The sequence below is a fragment of the Salvelinus namaycush genome, chromosome 38 (assembly GCF_016432855.1).
Source record: "Salvelinus namaycush isolate Seneca chromosome 38, SaNama_1.0, whole genome shotgun sequence".
Taxonomy (NCBI): domain Eukaryota; kingdom Metazoa; phylum Chordata; class Actinopteri; order Salmoniformes; family Salmonidae; genus Salvelinus; species Salvelinus namaycush.
This window is the reverse complement of record NC_052344.1, coordinates 22,785,207-22,807,629: the sequence shown is the minus strand read 5'-3', so window position 1 is coordinate 22,807,629 and position 22,423 is coordinate 22,785,207. Positions and strand designations below refer to the sequence as shown.

At 47.1% G+C, this 22,423-nt stretch overlaps 1 protein-coding gene across 1 annotated transcript in view; it reads left to right on the top strand.

The window, feature by feature from the left end:
* The first annotated feature begins 2,584 nt into the window (after nt 1–2,584).
* The window catches only part of LOC120032105 (plexin-A4-like), a 311,274-nt gene continuing 291,435 nt past the window's right edge, over nt 2,585–22,423 (top strand). The window contains exon 1 of the mRNA XM_038978046.1: nt 2,585–3,137. The gene's annotated coding sequence lies outside the window, so the exon portion shown is untranslated. The remainder of the gene's footprint in view (nt 3,138–22,423) is intronic.

The window sequence follows — 22,423 nt, the reverse complement described above, 5'->3', positions numbered from 1 at the left end:
AGCCTATAGGCCAGGGATCATCAACTAGATTCAGCCTATAGGCCAGGGACCATCAACTAGATTCAGCCTATAGGCCAGGGATCATCAACTAGATTCAGCCTATAGGCCAGGGATCATCAACTAGATTCAGCCTATAGGCCAGGGATCATCAACTAGATTCAGCCTATAGGCCAGGGATCATCAACTAGATTCAGCCTATAGGCCAGGGATCATCAACTAGATTCAGCCTATAGGCCAGGGACCATCAACTAGATTCAGCCTATAGGCCAGGGATCATCAACTAGATTCAGCCGTTGGACACATGTTTCTTCATTGGATGGTTTAGGGGCCAGAACATCATTGAAAATAATTTGTAGAATGCAAATTGACAGCCCGCTTACATCTGTATGTCATCATGTGTCTTTCTATTGTTCGTGGGAATACTTGGGAACATATTACCACAATTGAAATCACTTGGAGATGATTTCCTGGTGTTTTCTTTTGTCTTTTATGTCCAACAATGAAAATGGGGAACGCTGCAGTAGGCATTTAGAATAAAATGTGGAGTGGAGCTTTAACAGTTAGTTACATGAGATGTCATGTGCACATACCTTCAAAATTATTCGGCAATCATCCTTTATTCGAAAAAACACTTTTTCCATCACCATTTGTCTCAATAAAGAAAGTTAGCCAGATAACAACGTCTATCTTTAGAAAATATCTCTGTTGTTTCCATTACACATGTCTCAATAAAGAAAATGGCGACAACTTAGTAATAATCATGACCAAATAGCTATCGTCTGGTCAATTGCCCAGGGGCTCTGCCCTCCAAGGAGCCACATCGATTGTGTTAGTCATTCTAACTCAGATATCATATTAATATGACATAAGTCACTACAAAAAAATTGTAGAATTTCAGGAAATGAGATGTAAAAGTTCAAGAAAATTCTCTGCCCCATGGCAAAATATGTAGAATTACAGAAAACTTGCTTTAAAACCGCAACATTTTCTCTACACCCCAATGGCAAAATGTGTAGAATTGCAGGAAATGAACTTGTAAAGTGTAACACTTTCTCTCCACCATCAAGAGGGGGGCCACTATTTTACAAAAAATATTTTGCCCTGCTTTTGACCAGTTATGGCAAGCCACTGGGACACCAGATACAGGTAAGGTTGGTAGGCTGTTTTGTTTTTGTTGTGTTATTTTCTTAACCCGGGCTATCTCTCTATCTCAAACAACAAAATACAGTTAACTTAAAATTGTGCTTAGAAATGTCACGTATCTGTCTAACATGTACCTACATGTCAAGGTTTGAAACGCCAAAAATCAAGGTTTGGTTCACAATGCATGGGGCAGTGGCAGAAAACCAACTGCAGTTCTTGATTGGCCTGCAGGTGGAGCTATGATGCAGGTTTTCAAAGCGCGGTGCCCTTGCCAACTGAGTGCAACACAGGGAGGGTCATGTCTAGATGGTATACAGCTTTTGTAAAATTGACGGCAAAAGTTGCTTATTCGTTTTTTTGCATTTTAGCTAACCCTAACCCTAACCTAAGTATCCTAACCTGCAGCGTTAATTATCAAAACCTGCCGCTTAAGTTCTCCTAAACCTGCTAAGAAAAGTCCATTTTGACAAAATCTGTATCCCGTCTAGACAAAACCCACAGGGTCAGAAGAGTATCTGCAGCACGGTTGCAGCTTTCTTAACTTGCCCAGTCAGGTATGCAGGATGTAAAGTAGAGTAGGCTACAGATAAGAAAGAATATGTCAGTCGTGAATTTTAATCATGGATTGTATGGTGTAGGCCTAACATTTGCTTACTATTCTGGTAGGCTATTTAACTTCAACTGCCCTTTTGCCTGTGATAATATAACCGCAATCAAATTATTTCCCACCTATAAAACAAAACCATGGAAAATAATCATTCACTGTTTTGTGAATCATGTTACCCCTTGTCTGTAGGTCTATCTCAATGTGGCTTGTTGACCTTATCATTGAAAATGTGACTATTATGTCTAATTGGTAAGGCAAATTAAGAATGTAGCCTATAATTAATTTATAGGCTATAATGTGGTTTGGCTATAATAAATACCATTATTTTAGTGAATGTCTTACTGAAAAGGCTTTAATAGTTTTAAATGTTATTGCATAGGCATTCGTAAATATCATAATACCAACGGAAAGCCAATATCTTGATTAGCTGTTAGAAACTTTAAAAAATAATCAACGACAAAATAAGATAATCCCTTGACACAGAGCAAGTGTCTTAATTATATTTAATTTCCCTAATCTCCATCTTCAAATGATGCTCTGATTAGATATTTAAATCCGATGATCATTTCAACCCCAGTATTGTATTCATGTGTATTCCCTTCGGCATAGCCAAATCCCTTTCACGCTGGAATGAATGCATTACATAAACATAGAAAATACATTCGCTGGCTGCGGGCTTCAGCATATGCCTCTCATTCATCATGTGAGCTGCGCTTCTGTGATTGCTGGCAGTGAAATTTTACAATTAGCCCAATCACAGCCCTCGATCCGAGATGTCACTGCGGGCGAGTCAGAAGGCTTGGTGAAACAAGACAGTCGCTCCTTGCGCCCCGGCATAGCGCCATACACTCAAATCCCTGCCCAGTTACTCAGTTGTCAGCTGCGAACCTGCAAAGTCGAAAAGCACCCTCTCTCTCTTATCCCCTCTCGTCGCAGCATCACACAACGCCTTTCAGATGGGAGCATCGCACTGATCTACAGCGCGACACAGCCTCTTGCGGAATCCTACAGTGCAGCGATTTTCAAGGCATAAGTGCGTCCGCGTTTGGGATGGGAGGTGTTGCGATCCCGCCGGGTCTGAGTCCACTCGGAGCGGCATAGTGGCTGGAGAGGGACTCGCTGATCGGAAGTGTTGTTGGGATCCTGCTGCTATTTCCTTTCGCGCTGGATTCTCATGCTTTTGACTAACACGTCGCTGCGGAGGATTTAGAACGGCCCAATTCATAAAGAAGCATCACAGCCCTGTGGATTAGGATACCAAAAGGTGTTTCTTTTTACGCATCTCGTTGTAATTTGGAAGTAAAGGAGTTGGGATTCATCGGGACGTGCCTGTTACCGCAGTGTCAATGCGACTGCGGCTGTGAACTGATATCCGCAGCGATTACAGGTAAGGACGGGCTTGTCACAGGGTGCTCATTTAACGGCACTATTGTTTTTGGTCTTTATCGTTTTCTTTTTTGAAGAATTGTGTCGCGGATGCCTCTGCACCAGGTAAAGGCATGTATACCTGTTCTCTGCCGTATAGCCATGTCGCGCGGAGAACACTGCACCATCCTTCTCTTGCTGGTTTGGGATTTCAGTTTTTAAAAAATGACCTCTTACAATTTTCCCACCATCGCCACTCTGATATAGAATAGGATTGCATAATTTATTGTTGATGCTATTCTATGTGCAGTTGTGGTGCATTTTTCTGACATTTACCGCTTTAGAGCATGTGTACGGCTTCATTCATTTTGAGCATTTACTTGCCCAAATGCGTGCGCGCGTCTGCCCGCGCTGAACTCTGTAGGTAAAGTGATATTGACCAAGTGATATTAGGGAATGTAGCCTATGGGGTGGGAGAATTTCGCAGTGTGTTAAGAGACATTTGTCCACCTTCCTACAACAGTCGGCTCTGCAGTATGCTATGTGACATCCTATTGCACACCATGAGGTGGATATTTCCCCCACCACTCTCTCGTCTCGTTGATATAGCCTAGCGCAATGACATCCAATAATTCCCATCCCACTGTGTAGGACTAGATGTTTCATATGACACCTCTCAGAGAGTCACAGCGTAGGTGTACGGTGTCTCTGTTTTCATGCGTGCTGTAACTCGTGGAAAGCGCACGTTGCATCATGAAACATTTATTGTAACCTCAAATGGCACATCTCCCATCTCCGTAGCTGGAAAGCGTCGCCGATGATAAATTGCGGGCTGCATTGCTGTGCGTCGCACGTCTCCACTCAAGTGCCCTAGGTCTAGGAACATGACCGATATGGTTTTGGGCTTGGGAAGGGACATCCGTAGCTTGTCTGGTCAAGTGATTTTGGTTTTCCCATTCACTCTTTGATTTTCCAGTATATAGTAAAAATACAAATAAAATAATTATATATATATATATATATATACATATATATATATATATATAGAGAGAGAGAGAGAGAGAGAGAGAGAGAGAGAGAGAGAGAGAGAGAGAGAGAGAGAGAGTAGACTATTATAGAGTATTTTAAATCAGTCTAGAAATGTCCACGTGCAGCCTTAAACGATACAGGCGATTACATAAATGCTATAAGGGCACGCCGGTGTCCGTGAGAACGGACAGTGAGCAACGGTAGCTTTAAGTCAAAAAGTCATTTAACCTCACTGTTATATTGTCATGACAACGTCGTTGATCCAATCCTCTTCTTCACAGAACAACATGCCACACAACTGGAATACATGGATAGAAATTCATTACTATTAGGCCATATCAATTGATCAAGGACATAATACATTTGTTATACATATAGAATATCTTCAATATTTAGCTCCAAACACTGGGCTGCTTGAGGGTAACGCTGTATAATCTGTGTAAAGATTCAGGCTAAAATGCTGTAACCCTAATGGCTCACATCGAGCTTGTGCCAGTAGGCTTTGTAGTCAGTAGTGGGAGAGGTGAACCTGTGTTGAGTAGGCTTTGTAGTCAGTAGTGGGAGAGGTGATCCTGCGTTGAGTAGGCTTTATAGTCAGTAGTGGGAGAGGTGATCCTGTGTTGAGTAGACTTTGTAGTCAGTAGTGGGAGAGGTGATCCTGTGTTGAGTAGACTTTATAGTCAGTAGTGGGAGAGGTGATCCTGTGTTGAGTAGACTTTATAGTCAGTAGTGGGAGAGGTGAACCTGCGTTGAGTAGACTTTGTAGTCAGTAGTGGGAGAGGTGATCCTGTGTTGAGTAGGCTTTGTAGTCAGTAGTGGGAGAGGTGATCCTGTGTTGAGTAGACTTTATAGTCAGTAGTGGGAGAGGTGAACCTGCGTTGAGTAGACTTTGTAGTCAGTAGTGGGAGAGGTGATCCTGTGTTGAGTAGACTTTGTAGTCAGTAGTGGGAGAGGTGATCCTGTGTTGAGTAGACTTTGTAGTCAGTAGTGGGAGAGGTGATCCTGTGTTGAGTAGACTTTATAGTCAGTAGTGGGAGAGGTGATCCTGTGTTGAGTAGACTTTGTAGTCAGTAGTGGGAGAGGTGATCCTGTGTTGAGTAGACTTTGTAGTCAGTAGTGGGAGAGGTGATCCTGCGTTGAGTAGGCTTTATAGTCAGTAGTGGGAGAGGTGATCCTGTGTTGAGTAGACTTTATAGTCAGTAGTGGGAGAGGTGATCCTGCGTTGAGTAGACTTTGTAGTCAGTAGTGGGAGAGGTGATCCTGTGTTGAGTAGACTTTGTAGTCAGTAGTGGGAGAGGTGATCCTGTGTTGAGTAGACTTTGTAGTCAGTAGTGGGAGAGGTGATCCTGTGTTGAGTAGACTTTGTAGTCAGTAGTGGGAGAGGTGATCCTGTGTTGAGTAGGCTTTGTAGTCAGTAGTGGGAGAGGTGATCCTGTGTTGAGTAGACTTTGTAGTCAGTAGTGGGAGAGGTGATCCTGCGTTGAGTAGGCTTTGTAGTCAGTAGTGGGAGAGGTGATCCTGTGTTGAGTAGGCTTTATAGTCAGTAGTGGGAGAGGTGATCCTGCGTTCAGCAGCTCAGTAGTCTGGTGTTATGGGAGCACCAGCATCACAGAGAAGCTGAGAGCTTTCTCTATTAGTCTGTGGTTATAGACCAGTCAGCAGCCAGACAGTCAGCAGCAAGACAGCCACTGGGACGTGTTGTAGGCTACCTGGAAGAGTGTCTATTTAATATCCAGTCACTGCCGCACCGCTATCTCTTTAGACCTTAGAAAGCATAGCGCTCTCTCCTTCTGCATAGTGGGATGTAGGTCCTTGACTCATAGTGCAGCTTTACAGAACCCCCCCCCCTCTCTCTCTCTCTCTCTCTCTCTCTGTCTCTCTCTCTGTCTCTCTCTGTCTCTCTCTGTCTCTCTCTGTCTCTCTCTCTCTCTCTCTCTCTCTCTCTCTCTCTCTCTCTCTCTCTCTCTCTCTCTCTCTCTCTCTCTCTCTCTCTCTCTCTCTCTATTGCCAGCAGCAGCTGCTACTCTAACCTGTACAGAATGCGTAACTGACTATAGCAGTAGCTCTGTTAAACTCAGTCATACCCCACTAAAGTCTATACACTATATTATGTATACATTATTACACTATAGCTTATACACTATAGCATGTATACAGTATTACACTATAGCTTATACACTATAGCATGTATACAGTATTACACTATAGCTTATACACTATAGTATGTATACACTATTATACTATAGCTTATACACTATAGTATGTATACATTAGTACACTATAGTATGCACACTATAGTATGCATACATTATTACACTATAGGCTACACACCATAATATGTATATATTATTAGACGATAGTCTACGCACCATAATATGTATACATTATTATACTATAGACTACACACTATAATATGTATACATTATTACACTATAGTATGTATACATTATTACACTATAGCCTATAACACTATAGTCTACACACTATAATATGTATACATTATCACACTATAGTATGTATACATTATTACACTATAGTCTATATACTATAGTATGTATACATTATTACACTTATAGTCTATATACTATAGTATGTATACATTATTACACTATAGTCTACACACCATAATATGTATACATTATTACACTATAGTCTATATACATTAGTACACTATAGTCTACACACTATATTATGTATACATTATTACACTATAGTCTACACACCATAATATGTATATATTATTACACTATAGTATGTATACATTAGTACACTATAGTCTACACACTATATTATGTATACAGTATTACACTATAGTCTATACACTATAGTATGTATACATTATTACACTATAGTCTATATACTATAGTATGTATACATGATTACACTTATAGTCTATATACTATAGTATGTATACATTATTACACTATAGTCTACACACCATAATATGTATATATTATTACACTATAGTATGTATACATTAGTACACTATAGTCTACACACTATATTATGTATACAGTATTACACTATAGTCTATATACTATAGTATGTATACATGATTACACTTCTAGTCTATACACTATATTATGTATACATTATTACACTTATAGTCTATATACTATAGTATGTATACATTATTACACTATAGTCTACACACCATAATATGTATATATTATTACACTATAGTATGTATACATTAGTACACTATAGTCTACACACTATATTATGTATACAGTATTACACTATAGTCTACACACTATATTATGTATACAGCATTACACTATAGTCTATACACTATAGTATGTATACATTATTACACTTATAGTCTATACACTATATTATGTATACATTATTACATTATATTATGTATACATTATTACACTATAGTATGTATACATTATTACACTATAGTATGTATACATTATTACACAATAGTATGTATACATTATTACACTTATAGTCTATACACTATATTATGTATACATTATTACACTATAGTATGTATACATTATTACACTATAGTATGTATACATTATTACACTTCTAGTCTATTGACTATAGTATATATACATTATTACACTATAGTATGTATACATTATTACACTATAGTATGTATACATTATTACACTATAGTATGCATACATTATTACACTTCTAGTCTATACACTATAGTATGTATACATGATTACACTATAGTATGTATACATTATTACACTATAGTATGTATACATTATTACACTATAGTATGTATACATTATTACACTTATAGTCTATACACTAGATTATGTATACATTATTACACTATAGTATGTATGCATTATTACATTATAGTATGTATACATTATTACACAATAGTATGTATACATTATTACACTTCTAGTCTATACACTATAGTACGTATACATTATTACACTTATAGTCTATACACTATATTAGGTATACATTATTACACTATAGTATGTATACATTATTACACTATAGTATGTATACATTATTACACTTCTAGTCTATACACTATAGTATATATACATTATTACACTATAGTATGTATACATTATTACACTATAGTATGTATACATTATTACACAATAGTATGTATACATTATTACATTATAGTATGCATACATTATTACACTATAGTATGTATACATTATTACACTTATAGTTTATACACTATAGTATGTATACATTATTACACTATAGTAGGTTCTATTATTACACTATTTCCTATCCACTATATATGCATTCCTACATTATTTTCTATACATTATCCTACCATTGACTTTAGCCTATATGTTCCCTTCAGATCCCTCTGAAATGGTATAAGGATTGGATATGTATTTCGGGGCTGTATTAGTGAATAGTGTGAGGCTCCATCCAATGGATGAGCATGCTGGGCAGAGTGTGCCTAGAGAGAGGGAGTTCTTCACAGAGCAGAGCCAAGGAGACTGAGAACTGCAGTAAGAGGTCACAGCAGGGCCAGGGAGACTGAGAACTGCAGTAAGAGGTCAGAACAGGACCAGGGAGACTGAAGGCTACGGTAAGGGGTCAGAGCAGGGCCAGGGAGACTGAAGGCTACAGTAAAGGGTCAGAGCAGGGCCAGGGAGACTGAAGGCTGCAGTAAGGGGTCAGAGCAGGGCCAGGGAGACTGAAGGCTACAGAAAGGGGTCAGAGCAGGGCCAGGGAGACTGAAGGCTACAGTAAGGGATCAGAGCAGGGCCAGGGAGACTGAAGGCTACAGTAAGGGGTCAGAGCAGGGCCAGGGAGACTGAAGGCTACGGTAAGGGGTCAGAACAGGGCCAGGGAGACTGAAGGCTACAGTAAGGGGTCACAGCAGGGCCAGGGAGACTGAAGGCTGCAGTAAGGGGTCAGAGCAGGGCCAGGGAGCCTGAGGCTGCAGTAAGGGGTCACAGCAGGGCCAGGGAGACTGAAGGCTGCAGTAAGGGGTCACAGCAGGGCCAGGGAGACTGAAGGCTGCTGTAAGGGGTCAGAGCAGGGCCAGGGAGACTGAGAACTGCAGTAAGGGGTCAGAACAGGACCAGGGTGACTGAAAGCTGCAGTAAGGGGTCAGAGCAGGGCCAGGGAGACTGAGAACTGCAGTAAGGGGTCAGAACAGGGCCAGGGAGACTGAGGCTGCAGTAAGGGGTCAGAGCAGGGCCAGGGAGCCTGAAGGCTGCAGTAAGGGGTCAGAGCAGGGCCAGGGTGACTGAAGGCTGCAGTAAGGGGTCAGAGCAGGGCCAGGGAGACTGAAGGCTGCAGTAAGGGGTCAGAGCAGGGCCAGGGAGGCTGAAGGCTACAGTAAGGGGTCAGAGCAGGGCCAGGGAGACTGAAGGCTGCAGTAAGGGATCAGAGCAGGGCCAGGGAGACTGAAGGCTGCAGTAAGGGGTCAGAGCAGGGCCAGGGAGACTGAAGGCTGCAGTAAGGGGTCAGAGCAGGGCCAGGGAGACTGAAGGCTGCAGTAAGGGGTCAGAGCAGGGCCAGGGAGACTGAGAACTGCAGTAAGGGGTCAGAACAGGACCAGGGAGACTGAGAACTGCAGTAAGGGGTCAGAGCAGGGCCAGGGAGACTGAAGGCTGCAGTAAGGGGTCAGAGCAGGGCCAGGGAGCCTGAAGGCTGCAGTAAGGGGTCAGAGCAAGGCCATGAGACTGAAGGCTACAGGAAGGGGTCAGAACAGGGCCAGGGAGACTGAAGGCTGCAGTAAGTGGTCAGAGCAGGGCCAGGGAGACTGAAGGCTGCAGTAAGGGGTCAACGCAGGGCCACAGAGATTTAACGCTGCAGTAAGGGGTCACAGCAGGGCCAGGGAGACTGAGAACTGCAGTAAGGGGTCAGAGCAGGGCCAGGAAGACTGAAGGCTGCAGTAAGGGGTCAGAGCAGGGCCAGGGAGACTTAACGCTGCAGTAAGGGGTCAGAGCAGGGCCAGGGAGACTGAGAACTGCAGTAAGGGGTCAGAGCAGGGCCAGGGAGACTGAAGGCTGCAGTAAGGGGTCAGAGCAGGGCCAGGGAGACTGAAGGCTGCAGTAAGGGGTCAGAGCAGTGCCAGGGAGACTGAATGATGCAGTAAGGGGTCAGAGCAGGGCCAGGGAGCCTGAAGGCTGCAGTAAGGAGTCAGAGCAAGGCCATGAGACTGAAGGCTACAGGAAGGGGTCAGAACAGGGCCAGGGAGATTGAAGGCTGCAGTAAGGGGTCAGAGCAGGGCCAGGGAGACTGAAGGCTGCAGTAAGGGGTCAGAGCAGGGCCAGGGAGACTGAAGGCTGCAGTAAGGGGTCACAGCAGGGCCACAGAGATTTAACGCTGCAGTAAGGGGTCACAGCAGGGCCAGGGAGACTGAGAACTGCAGTAAGGGGTCAGAGCAGGGCCAGGAAGACTGAAGGCTGCAGTAAGGGGTCAGAGCAGGGCCAGGGAGACTTAACGCTGCAGTAAGGGGTCAGAGCAGGGCCAGGGAGACTGAGAACTGCAGTAAGGGGTCAGAGCAGGGCCAGGGAGACTGAAGGCTGCAGTAAGGGGTCAGAGCAGGGCCAGGGAGACTGAAGGCTGCAGTAAGGGGTCAGAGCAGTGCCAGGGAGACTGAAGGATGCAGTAAGGGGTCAGAGCAGGGCCAGGGAGCCTGAAGGCTGCAGTAAGGGGTCAGAGCAAGGCCATGAGACTGAAGGCTACAGGAAGGGGTCAGAACAGGGCCAGGGAGATTGAAGGCTGCAGTAAGGGGTCAGAGCAGGGCCAGGGAGACTGAAGGCTGCAGTAAGGGGTCACAGCAGGGCCAGGGAGACTTAACGCTGCAGTAAGGGGTCACAGCAGGGCCAGGGAGACTGAAGGCTGCAGTAAGGGGTCACAGCAGGGCCAGGGAGACTGAGGCTGCAGTGAGGGGTCACAGCAGGGCTAGGGGGACTGCAGTGAGGGGTCTGCTCTATCCCATTGATTATTGCCTTCATGAATGACGATGAATAAATGTGTTGGTGTGCAGTGCTATGTACAATGTGTTTTGAAGCAGTACCTGAATAGACTAGCACACTTCTGATACGTACTGAATTGAGGTAAGTGTAGTCAGTTGCAGATTTTAATGATCATTATTAGGATCCCCATTAGCCCATGCCAAAGGCCACAGCTAGTCTTACTGGGGATCCCCATTAGCCCACGCCAAAGGCCACAGCTAGTCTTACTGGGGATCCCCATTAGCCCACGCCAAAGGCCACAGCTAGTCTTACTGGGGATCCCCATTAGCCCACGCCAAAGGCCACAGCTAGTCTTACTGGGGATCCCCATTAGCCCACGCCAAAGGCCACAGCTAGTCTTACTGGGGATCCCCATTAGCCCACGCCAAAGGCCACAGCTAGTCTTACTGGGGATCCCCATTAGCCCACGCCAAAGGCCACAGCTAGTCTTACTGGGGATCCCCATTAGCCCACGCCAAAGGCCACAGCTAGTCTTACTGGGGATCCCCATTAGCCCACGCCAAAGGCCACAGCTAGTCTTACTGGGGATCCCCATTAGCCCACGCCAAAGGCCACAGCTAGTCTTACTGGGGATCCCCATTAGCCCACGCCAAAGGCCACAGCTAGTCTTACTGGGGATCCCCATTAGCCCACGCCAAAGGCCACAGCTAGTCTTACTGGGAATCCCCATTAGCCCACGCCAAAGGCCACAGCTAGTCTTACTGGGGATCCCTATTAGCCCACGCCAAAGGCCACAGCTAGTCTTACTGGGGATCCCCATTAGCCCACGCCAAATGCCACAGCTAGTCTTACTGGGGATCCCCATTAGCCCACGCCAAAGGCCACAGCTAGTCTTACTGGGGATCCCCATTAGCCCACGCCAAAGGCCACAGCTAGTCTTACTGGGGATCCCCATTAGCCCACGCCAAAGGCCACAGCTAGTCTTACTGGGGATCCCCATTAGCCCACGCCAAAGGCCACAGCTAGTCTTACTGGGGATCCCCATTAGCCCACGCCAAAGGCCACAGCTAGTCTTACTGGGGATCCCCATTAGCCCACGCCAAATGCCACAGCTAGTCTTACTGGGGATCCCCATTAGCCCACGCCAAAGGCCACAGCTAGTCTTACTGGGGATCCCCATTAGCCCACGCCAAAGGCCACAGCTAGTCTTACTGGGGATCCCCATTAGCCCACGCCAAAGGCCACAGCTAGTCTTACTGGGGATCCCCATTAGCCCACGCCAAATGCCACAGCTAGTCTTACTGGGGATCCCCATTAGCCCACGCCAAAGGCCACAGCTAGTCTTACTGGGGATCCCCATTAGCCCACGCCAAAGGCCACAGCTAGTCTTACTGGGGATCCCCATTAGCCCACGCCAAAGGCCACAGCTAGTCTTACTGGGGATCCCCATTAGCCCACGCCAAAGGCCACAGCTAGTCTTACTGGGGATCCCCATTAGCCCACGCCAAAGGCCACAGCTAGTCTTACTGGGGATCCCCATTAGCCCACGCCAAAGGCCACAGCTAGTCTTACTGGGGATCCCCATTAGCCCACGCCAAAAGCCACAGCTAGTCTTACTGGGGTCTGATACACTGTGGTGGAAAAAGTACTCCATTTTCATACTTGAGTAAAAGTAAAGATACCTTAATAGAAAATGACTCAAGTTAAAGTGAAAGTCACCCAATAAAATACTACTTGAGTAAAAGACTAAAAGTATTTGGTTTTACATATACTTAGTATCAACAGTAAATGTAGTTGGTAAAATATACTTAAGTATCAAAAGTAAAAGTAATAGTATGAATAATTTAACATTTCTTATATTAAACAAACCAGACGGCACATTTAATTTTTTATTTTTTAACGGATAGCCCTTGGCACGCTCCAACACTCAGACATAATTTACAAATGAAACGTGTTTAGTGAGTTCTCCAGATCAGGGCAGTAGGGATGACCAGGGATGTTCTCTGTTTAGTGAGTCGGTCAGATTAGGGCAGTAGGGATGACCAGGGATGTTCTCTGTTTAGTGAGTCCACCAGATCAGAGGCAGTAGGGATGACCAGGGATGTTCTCTGTTTAGTGAGTCCTCCAGATCAGAGGCAGTAGGGATGACCAGGGATGTTCTCTGTTTAGTGAGTCCACCAGATCAGAAGCAGCAGGGATGACCAGGGATGTTCTCTTGATAAGTGCGTGAATTGTACCATTTTCCTGTCCTGCTAAGCATTCAAAATGTAACGAGTACTTTTGGGTGTCAGGGAAAATGTATGGAGTAAAAAGTACATAATTTTCTTTTGGAAGATAGTGAAGTAAAAGTAAAAGTTGTCAAAAATATAAATACTAAAGTAATGTACAGATACCCCAAAAACTACTTAAGTAGTACTTTAAAGTATTTTTACTTAAGTACTTTACACCACTGCCGATACATAATGAAAAATACATTACAAACAAAAATAGTTTACAATTTACATACATTTAAGAACATTAGCATGTAGACATTACAGACTTACATGTACAAAAAAAACAACTAAAGACACACAAATGTATTGTTGTTCTTGTTGTTGTTCATCTGTGGCTCAGCTCTACCAGGTACCTTCGAGGGAATAAGTGGTTGCCTTTGTGTCTGGCCATGGATGGCAGGTTAACTGGAACAGCTGGCAGATGGTAGGTGGCTACCTGCAGCCCGCTGGACCAGTCTGGCCATGGATGGCAGGGTAACTGGAACAGCTGGCAGAGGGTAGGTGGCTACCTGCAGCCCGCTGAACCGCTGGACCAGTCTGGCCATGGATGGCAGGGTAACTGGAACAGCTGGCAGAGGGTAGGTGGCTACCTGCAGCCCGCTGAACCGCTGGAGCAGTCTGGCCATGGATGGCAGGTTAACTGGAACAGCTGGCAGAGGGTAGGTGGCTACCTGCAGCCCGCTGGACCAGTCTGGCCATGGATGGCAGGGTAACTGGAACAGCTGGCAGATGGTAGGTGGCTACCTGCAGCCCGCTGAACCGCTGGACCAGTCTGGCCATGGATGGCAGGGTAACTGGAACAGCTGGCAGATGGTAGGTGGCTACCTGCAGCCCGCTGAACCGCTGGACCAGTCTGGCCATGGATGGCAGGGTAACTGGAACAGCTGGCAGAGGGTAGGTGGCTACCTGCAGCCCGCTGAACCGCTGGACCAGTCTGGCCATGGATGGCAGGGTAACTGGAACAGCTGGCAGAGGGTAGGTGGCTACCTGCAGCCCGCTGAACCGCTGGACCAGTCTGGCCATGGATGGCAGGTTAACTGGAACAGCTGGCAGAGGGTAGGTGGCTACCTGCAGCCCGCTGGACCAGTCTGGCCATGGATGGCAGGGTAACTGGAACAGCTGGCAGATGGTAGGTGGCTACCTGCAGCCCGCTGAACCGCTGGACCAGTCTGGCCATGGATGGCAGGGTAACTGGAACAGCTGGCAGAGGGTAGGTGGCTACCTGCAGCCCGCTGAACCGCTGGACCAGTCTGGCCATGGATGGCAGGGTAACTGGAACAGCTGGCAGAGGGTAGGTGGCTACCTGCAGCCCGCTGAACCGCTGGACCAGTCTGGCCATGGATGGCAGGTTAATAACTGGAGCACTAGCTGCAGGTTAGAAGGAGTGTGTGTGTGTGTATGTATTCCATCCTGTGCATGTGTGTGTGTGTGTGTGTGTACGTGTGTGTGCTATCCCAGCTCGTCTGTAAGCATTTCACGGTAAGGTCTACGCCTGTTGTGTTCGGCGCATGTGACAAATACAATTTGATTTGATTTGATCTCACCTCATTACTCCCATCACAGTGGGCACCCCATCTCAAGGGGAAACATTTAGTTCCCAGCACACTTTGATACTCTGTCCTCTGGTGCCTTCCAGTTCAGCTAGAAGCCTTGATTCTACTGGCACTGTCCATCAGCACCTGCCTATAGGAATTTAACGGCAGCGTTTATCGGCCTGTAAGCACTTAATGTTGACATACTAGCCTCTGTTTGTTGGCTGCTGTTGTGGCTGGAATCTGGACCTGGAGACCAGGGCCTTGTCAATATTGTGACACCCCTGAACTGATACACTCCCACTAGCACAGCCTTGATTTAGAGATGAGGTGCTGTGTAGTTCAAATTAAAATGGATATTGAAATCATTTGAGACATGACCGAATCAGAGAAATATGAATGAAATCTCCACAATGACATGAATGTTGCTCAGTGGCCCAAGCGGATGTTTGGACACACACACATGCATAATTCGGCATGATAGTGTGTGTGTGTCCAAACTTCCGCTCGTGAGCCGCTTGCCGGTATGAATGCTCACTAGCAGAGCCTCCGCGGTGTCAGGCTGAATGATGGGTCTGTGGAGTTGATCTGAATGGAAGACTGTTTGCTGCTGTGTGTGTGTGTGTGTGTGGAATCACCACCCCAAATGGGCTGAGAGAAAGCTACCAGACACAGGCTATTGGACAATAGACCCCCCCGCCGAGACGGCCAATAGGATTTCCTTTCTGCATCACCAGCTGTAACCAGTAGAACTTACTCTCCCTCATATCTTAGAGCAGACAGTTATGGAACTGCACGCACGCACGCACGCACGCACGCACGCACGCACGCACGCACGCACGCACGCACGCACGCACACACACACACACACACACACACACACACACACACACACACACACACACACACACACACACACACCATTAGATACCAATCTACAACACATCGAGGGTATCATATCAAGCATAGCCTCAAAGCTCTCGATCTATACAATATAAGCTCCCCTCCGAACTTCCATTGGAATCAGCCCCGCTGCCGTAGCCCATTTCATCCTCAATAATAACTCCCTTTTCAAGCCCCACATCAAGCAAAGCCTCTAAAACACATAACCTTCTGCAATTTTATCATTTCATGCATTCACCTAAAGGAGCTCTCCTTCCCTCTCCTCAGAAGAGCTGAAGACAGTAAAACACACTCCTTCAACCCCACTACCCCTAGGGCCACAGCAGACGAGTAGTAGGAGAAAATACATCTATACCAAGAGAGAGAGAGAGAGAGAGAGAGAGAGATAGGAAAGAAAGAGAGAGAGTGAAAGAGAGAGAGAGAGAGAGAGAGATAGGAAAGAGAGAGAGTGAAAGAGAGAAAGGGTAATGATGCCATCTTTCACAGGCCCTCATCCCACCTCCCTCCTGTCTGTTGAGAGTTGCCGGGAGTGTCAGCAGGGTATCTGTATGCAGTGTTACCGCGGTAATTCAGACACACCATGAGCAGATCTGCAACAGAACGGGGTGCGACTTAACACCCCCCCAGGAGGCCCTATACTGTTTGGGCAACATATGTTCTAGCAGTGGGATTGATGTTCCTGTTACAGCTAGCCTTACTGTAGATGGTTATGTTCCTGTTACAGCTAGACTTACTGTAGATGGTTATGTTCCTGTTACAGCTAGACTTACTGTAGATGGTTATGTTCCTGTTACAGCTAGACTTACCGTAGATGGTTATGTTCCTGTTACAGCTAGCCTTACTGTAGATGGTTACGTTCCTGTTACAGCTAGCCTTACTGTAGATGGTTATGTTCCTGTTACAGCTAGCCTTACTGTAGATGGTTACGTTCCTGTTACAGCTAGACTTACTGTAGATGGTTACGTTCCTGTTACAGCTAGCCTTACTGTAGATGGTTATGTTCCTGTTACAGCTAACCTTACTGTAGATGGTGATGTTCCTGTTACAGCTAGCCTTACTGTAGATGGTGATGTTCCTGTTACAGCTAGCCTTACTGTAGATGGTGATGTTCCTGTTACAGCTAGCCTTACTGTAGATGGTTACATTCCTGTTACAGCTAACCTTACTGTAGATGGTTATGTTCCTGTTACAGCTAGACTTACTGTAAAGGCTGTAAAGGCTGGATTTATTGCTGGTTTGAAGGTAGGTTATAGTGCAGTTGTGCCCATGGTGAATATCCTTTGATGAGGGATTGGAGGCTGACTCAATCCTCACTAGGCACATACGACTAGGAGCAGCAGTTTTTTCCTGGTCAGGTCTCACGGTTAGGAAAGCCTCACGAACCCTACCCTATAGACACAAGTCTGACATCACACTAGAGGCTGGAACCACACTAGAGGCTGAAACCACACTAGAGGCTGGAACCACACTAGAGGCTGAAACCACACTAGAGGCTGGAACCACACTAGAGGCTGAAACCACACTAGAGGCTGAAACCACACTAGAGGCTGGAACCACACTAGAGGCTGGAACCACACTAGAGGCTGAAACCACACTAGAGGCTGAAACCACACTAGAGGCTGGAACCACACTAGAGGCTGAAACCACACTAGAGGCTGGAACCACACTAGAGGCTGAAACCACACTAGAGGCTGGAACCACACTAGGCTCAGTAGAAGTTCAATAGAACCAGCGTTCTCTCCAGTTTCTCATTAATCCACATTGTTTCATTATTCCGCCCTATTGATTTAGTTGCCTTTGTAATTACTATTCACCGGGAAGAGGTGAAATCCCACTGGGTACAGACGTCAGTTCAACGTCTATTCCACGTTGGTCCTACGTCATTTCATTAAAACGACTTGGAAACAATGTTGATTTAACCAGTTTGTGCCCAGTGGGATGATGTCTGTCTGTCTGTCTGTCTGTCTGTCTGTCTGTCTGTCTGTCTGTCTGTCTGTCTGTCTGTCTGTCTGTCTGTCTGTCTGTCTGTCTGTCTGTCTGTCTGTCTGTCTGTCTGTCTGTCTGTCTGTCTGTTTGTTTCTCTCTCTCTCTCTCTCTCTCTCTCTCTCTCTCTCTCTCTCTCTCTCTCTCTCTCTCTCTCTGATACTTTGGGAAAGTTGATGAATCACAGAAAGCTTTGTGTATTCTGTAAGGAAAGGAAAGAGGAGTTCTAGATATTGACTTCTGTACAGCCTGTCTGCCTTCCTAAATGGGTTTCAATACACAGTGAATTCTTGCCACCCATCTCCATGCATTCATTTTACCGCAAGCTGTGGTGTAGGCTATTAGATGTCTCAGCCATAGAACGCCCCAACCCCACAGCCACCCACACAGCTAAATGTGTTCCCATGGCAACATGACCGTTCCCCCTCCTCGGCGTAGTTCCCAGTCACCTGCAGAAACATGCTAGGGGGAGCCAACGAGCCCACATGATGTGACATTGAGATAGTCGTTGACGTCCGGTGTTTGAGTGACTGGGATAGAAAGGCTTGACTCTGTCCCACAACCTTGTTTGTTTTAAGGTAACTTTGTGTGCTTTAAGGTAACTTTGTGTGTTTTAAGGTAACTTTGTGTGTTTTAAGGTAACTGTGTGTGCTTTAAGGTAACTTTGTGTGTTTTAAGGTAACTTTGTGTGTTTTAAGGTAACTGTGTGTGCTTTAAGGTAACTTTGTGCATAGGAAGGCTGTAATGTGCCAAGTAGCTCTTGTAGACATGTTTGATGTCAGTATAGTAATTCAATGAAGAATAATGGTTTCTGTACTATGTCCATGGCAGTGGAGGCTGCTGAGGAGAGGACGACTCATAATAATGTCTGGAACAGAGTAAATGGAAATGCATCAAACACATGGAAACCATTCTGCTCCAGCCATTACCACGAGCCCGTCCTCCCCAATTAAGGTGCCACCAACCTCCTGTGGTGCGTGTGATATCATGACACATGTAGGGGAGTGTAAAATCAACTATCAAGTTGCTTTTCACATTTCATGTATTCAATTTCAGAACATGGGAGAATCACTATGAAACTATGAGGTATATTTGTGTTGGTAGACCACCTAACAATGATAGTCTTCCTACTGCCTAATCCTACTGACCTGTACTGTAACACAACTGTCCTCATACTCCCTCCTGAGCCTGGGACTCAAGAGTTTTCCTCTGTGCTTTCATTGGACACAGAGCTCCAGGCAGTCTACCTCAACTAGAACCCTCAACAAGCTTGTCCAGGTTTAAGGTTAGCCTGTTGTAGAACAGCTGCAAGCGCTGCGTTTCCCCACTATCAGAGCCGGGGTAACATCATCCCCTCAGTACAGGGATGGAATGGGAAAGCACCAAGCGCTGCGTTTCCCCACTATCAGAGCCGGGGTAACATCATCCCCTCAGTACAGGGATGGAATGGGAAAGCACTAAGCGCTGCGTTTCCCCACTATCAGAGCCGGGGTAACATCATCCCCTCAGTACAGGGATGGAATGGGAAAGCACTAAGCGCTGCGTTTCCCCACTGTCAGAGCCGGGGTAACATCATCCCCTCAGTACAGGGATGGAATGGGAAAGCACTAAGCGCTGCGTTTCCCCACTATCAGAGCCGGGGTAACATCATCCCCTCAGTACAGGGATGGAATGGGAAAGCACTAAGCGCTGCGTTTCCCCACTGTCAGAGCCGGGGTAACATCATCCCCTCAGTACAGGGATGGAATGGGAAAGCACTAAGCGCTGCGTTTCCCCACTGTCAGAGCCGGGGTAACATCATCCCCTCAGTACAGGGATGGAATGGGAAAGCACTAAGCGCTGCGTTTCCCCACTGTCAGAGCCGGGGTAACATCATCCCCTCAGTACAGGGATGGAATGGGAAAGCACTAAGCGCTGCGTTTCCCCACTGTCAGAGCCGGGGTAACATCATCCCCTCAGTACAGGGATGGAATGGGAAAGCACTAAGCGCTGCGTTTTTTCCCACTGTCAGAGCCGGGGTAACATCATCCCCTCAGTACAGGGATGGAATGGGAAAGCACTAAGCGCTGCGTTTCCCCACTGTCAGAGCCGGGGTAACATCATCCCCTCAGTACAGGGATGGAATGGGAAAGCACTAAGCGCTGCGTTTCCCCACTGTCAGAGCCGGGGTAACATCATCCCCTCAGTACAGGGATGGAATGGGAAAGCACTAAGCGCTGCGTTTCCCCACTGTCAGAGCCGGGGTAACATCATCCCCTCAGTACAGGGATGGAATGGGAAAGCACTAAGCGCTGCGTTTCCCCACTGTCAGAGCCGGGGTAACATCATCCCCTCAGTACAGGGATGGAATGGGAAAGCACTAAGCGCTGCGTTTCCCCACTGTCAGAGCCGGGGTAACATCATCCCCTCAGTACAGGGATGGAATGGGAAAGCACTAAGCGCTGCGTTTCCCCACTGTCAGAGCCGGGGTAACATCATCCCCTCAGTACAGGGATGGAATGGGAAAGCACTAAGCGCTGCGTTTCCCCACTGTCAGAGCCGGGGTAACATCATCCCCTCAGTACAGGGATGGAATGGGAAAGCACCAAGCGCTGCGTTTCCCCACTGTCAGAGCCGGGGTAACATCATCCCCTCAGTACAGGGATGGAATGGAAAGCACTAAGCGCTGCGTTTCCCCACTATCAGAGCCGGGGTAACATCATCCCCTCAGTACAGGGATGGAATGGGAAAGCACTAAGCGCTGCGTTTCCCCACTGTCAGAGCCGGGGTAACATCATCCCCTCAGTACAGGGATGGAATGGGAAAGCACTAAGCGCTGCGTTTCCCCACTGTCAGAGCCGGGGTAACATCATCCCCTCAGTACAGGGATGGAATGGGAAAGCACTAAGCGCTGCGTTTCCCCACTGTCAGAGCCGGGGTAACATCATCCCCTCAGTACAGGGATGGAATGGGAAAGCACTAAGCGCTGCGTTTCCCCACTATCAGAGCCGGGGTAACATCATCCCCTCAGTACAGGGATGGAATGGGAAAGCACCAAGCACTGCGTTTCCCCACTATCAGAGCCGGGGTAACATCATCCCCTCAGTACAGGGATGGAATGGGAAAGCACCAAGCGCTGCGTTTCCCCACTGTCAGAGCCGGGGTAACATCATCCCCTCAGTACAGGGATGGAATGGGAAAGCACTAAGCGCTGCGTTTCCCCACTGTCAGAGCCGGGGTAACATCATCCCCTCAGTACAGGGATGGAATGGGAAAGCACTAAGCGCTGCGTTTCCCCACTGTCAGAGCCGGGGTAACATCATCCCCTCAGTACAGGGATGGAATGGGAAAGCACCAAGCGCTGCGTTTCCCCACTGTCAGAGCCGGGGTAACATCATCCCCTCAGTACAGGGATGGAATGGAAAGCACTAAGCGCTGCGTTTCCCCACTATCAGAGCCGGGGTAACATCATCCCCTCAGTACAGGGATGGAATGGGAAAGCACCAAGCGCTGCGTTTCCCCACTGTCAGAGCCGGGGTAACATCATCCCCTCAGTACAGGGATGGAATGGGAAAGCACCAAGCGCTGCGTTTCCCCACTGTCAGAGCCGGGGTAACATCATCCCCTCAGTACAGGGATGGAATGGGAAAGCACTAAGCGCTGCGTTTCCCCACTGTCAGAGCCGGGGTAACATCATCCCCTCAGTACAGGGATGGAATGGGAAAGCACCAAGCGCTGCGTTTCCCCACTGTCAGAGCCGGGGTAACATCATCCCCTCAGTACAGGGATGGAATGGAAAGCACTAAGCGCTGCGTTTCCCCACTATCAGAGCCGGGGTAACATCATCCCCTCAGTACAGGGATGGAATGGGAAAGCACTAAGCGCTGCGTTTCCCCACTGTCAGAGCCGGGGTAACATCATCCCCTCAGTACAGGGATGGAATGGGAAAGCACTAAGCGCTGCGTTTCCCCACTGTCAGAGCCGGGGTAACATCATCCCCTCAGTACAGGGATGGAATGGGAAAGCACTAAGCGCTGCGTTTCCCCACTGTCAGAGCCGGGGTAACATCATCCCCTCAGTACAGGGATGGAATGGGAAAGCACTAAGCGCTGCGTTTCCCCACTGTCAGAGCCGGGGTAACATCATCCCCTCAGTACAGGGATGGAATGGGAAAGCACTAAGCGCTGCGTTTCCCCACTGTCAGAGCCGGGGTAACATCATCCCCTCAGTACAGGGATGGAATGGGAAAGCACTAAGCGCTGCGTTTCCCCACTGTCAGAGCCGGGGTAACATCATCCCCTCAGTACAGGGATGGAATGGGAAAGCACTAAGCGCTGCGTTTCCTCACTGTCAGAGCCGGGGTAACATCATCCCCTCAGTACAGGGATGGAATGGGAAAGCACTAAGCGCTGCGTTTCCCCACTGTCAGAGCCGGGGTAACATCATCCCCTCAGTACAGGGATGGAATGGGAAAGCACTAAGCGCTGCGTTTCCCCACTGTCAGAGCCGGGGTAACATCATCCCCTCAGTACAGGGATGGAATGGGAAAGCACTAAGCGCTGCGTTTCCCCACTGTCAGAGCCGGGGTAACATCATCTCCTCAGTACAGGGATGGAATGGGAAAGCACTAAGCGCTGCGTTTCCCCACTGTCAGAGCCGGGGTAACATCATCCCCTCAGTACAGGGATGGAATGGGAAAGCACTAAGCGCTGCGTTTCCCCACTG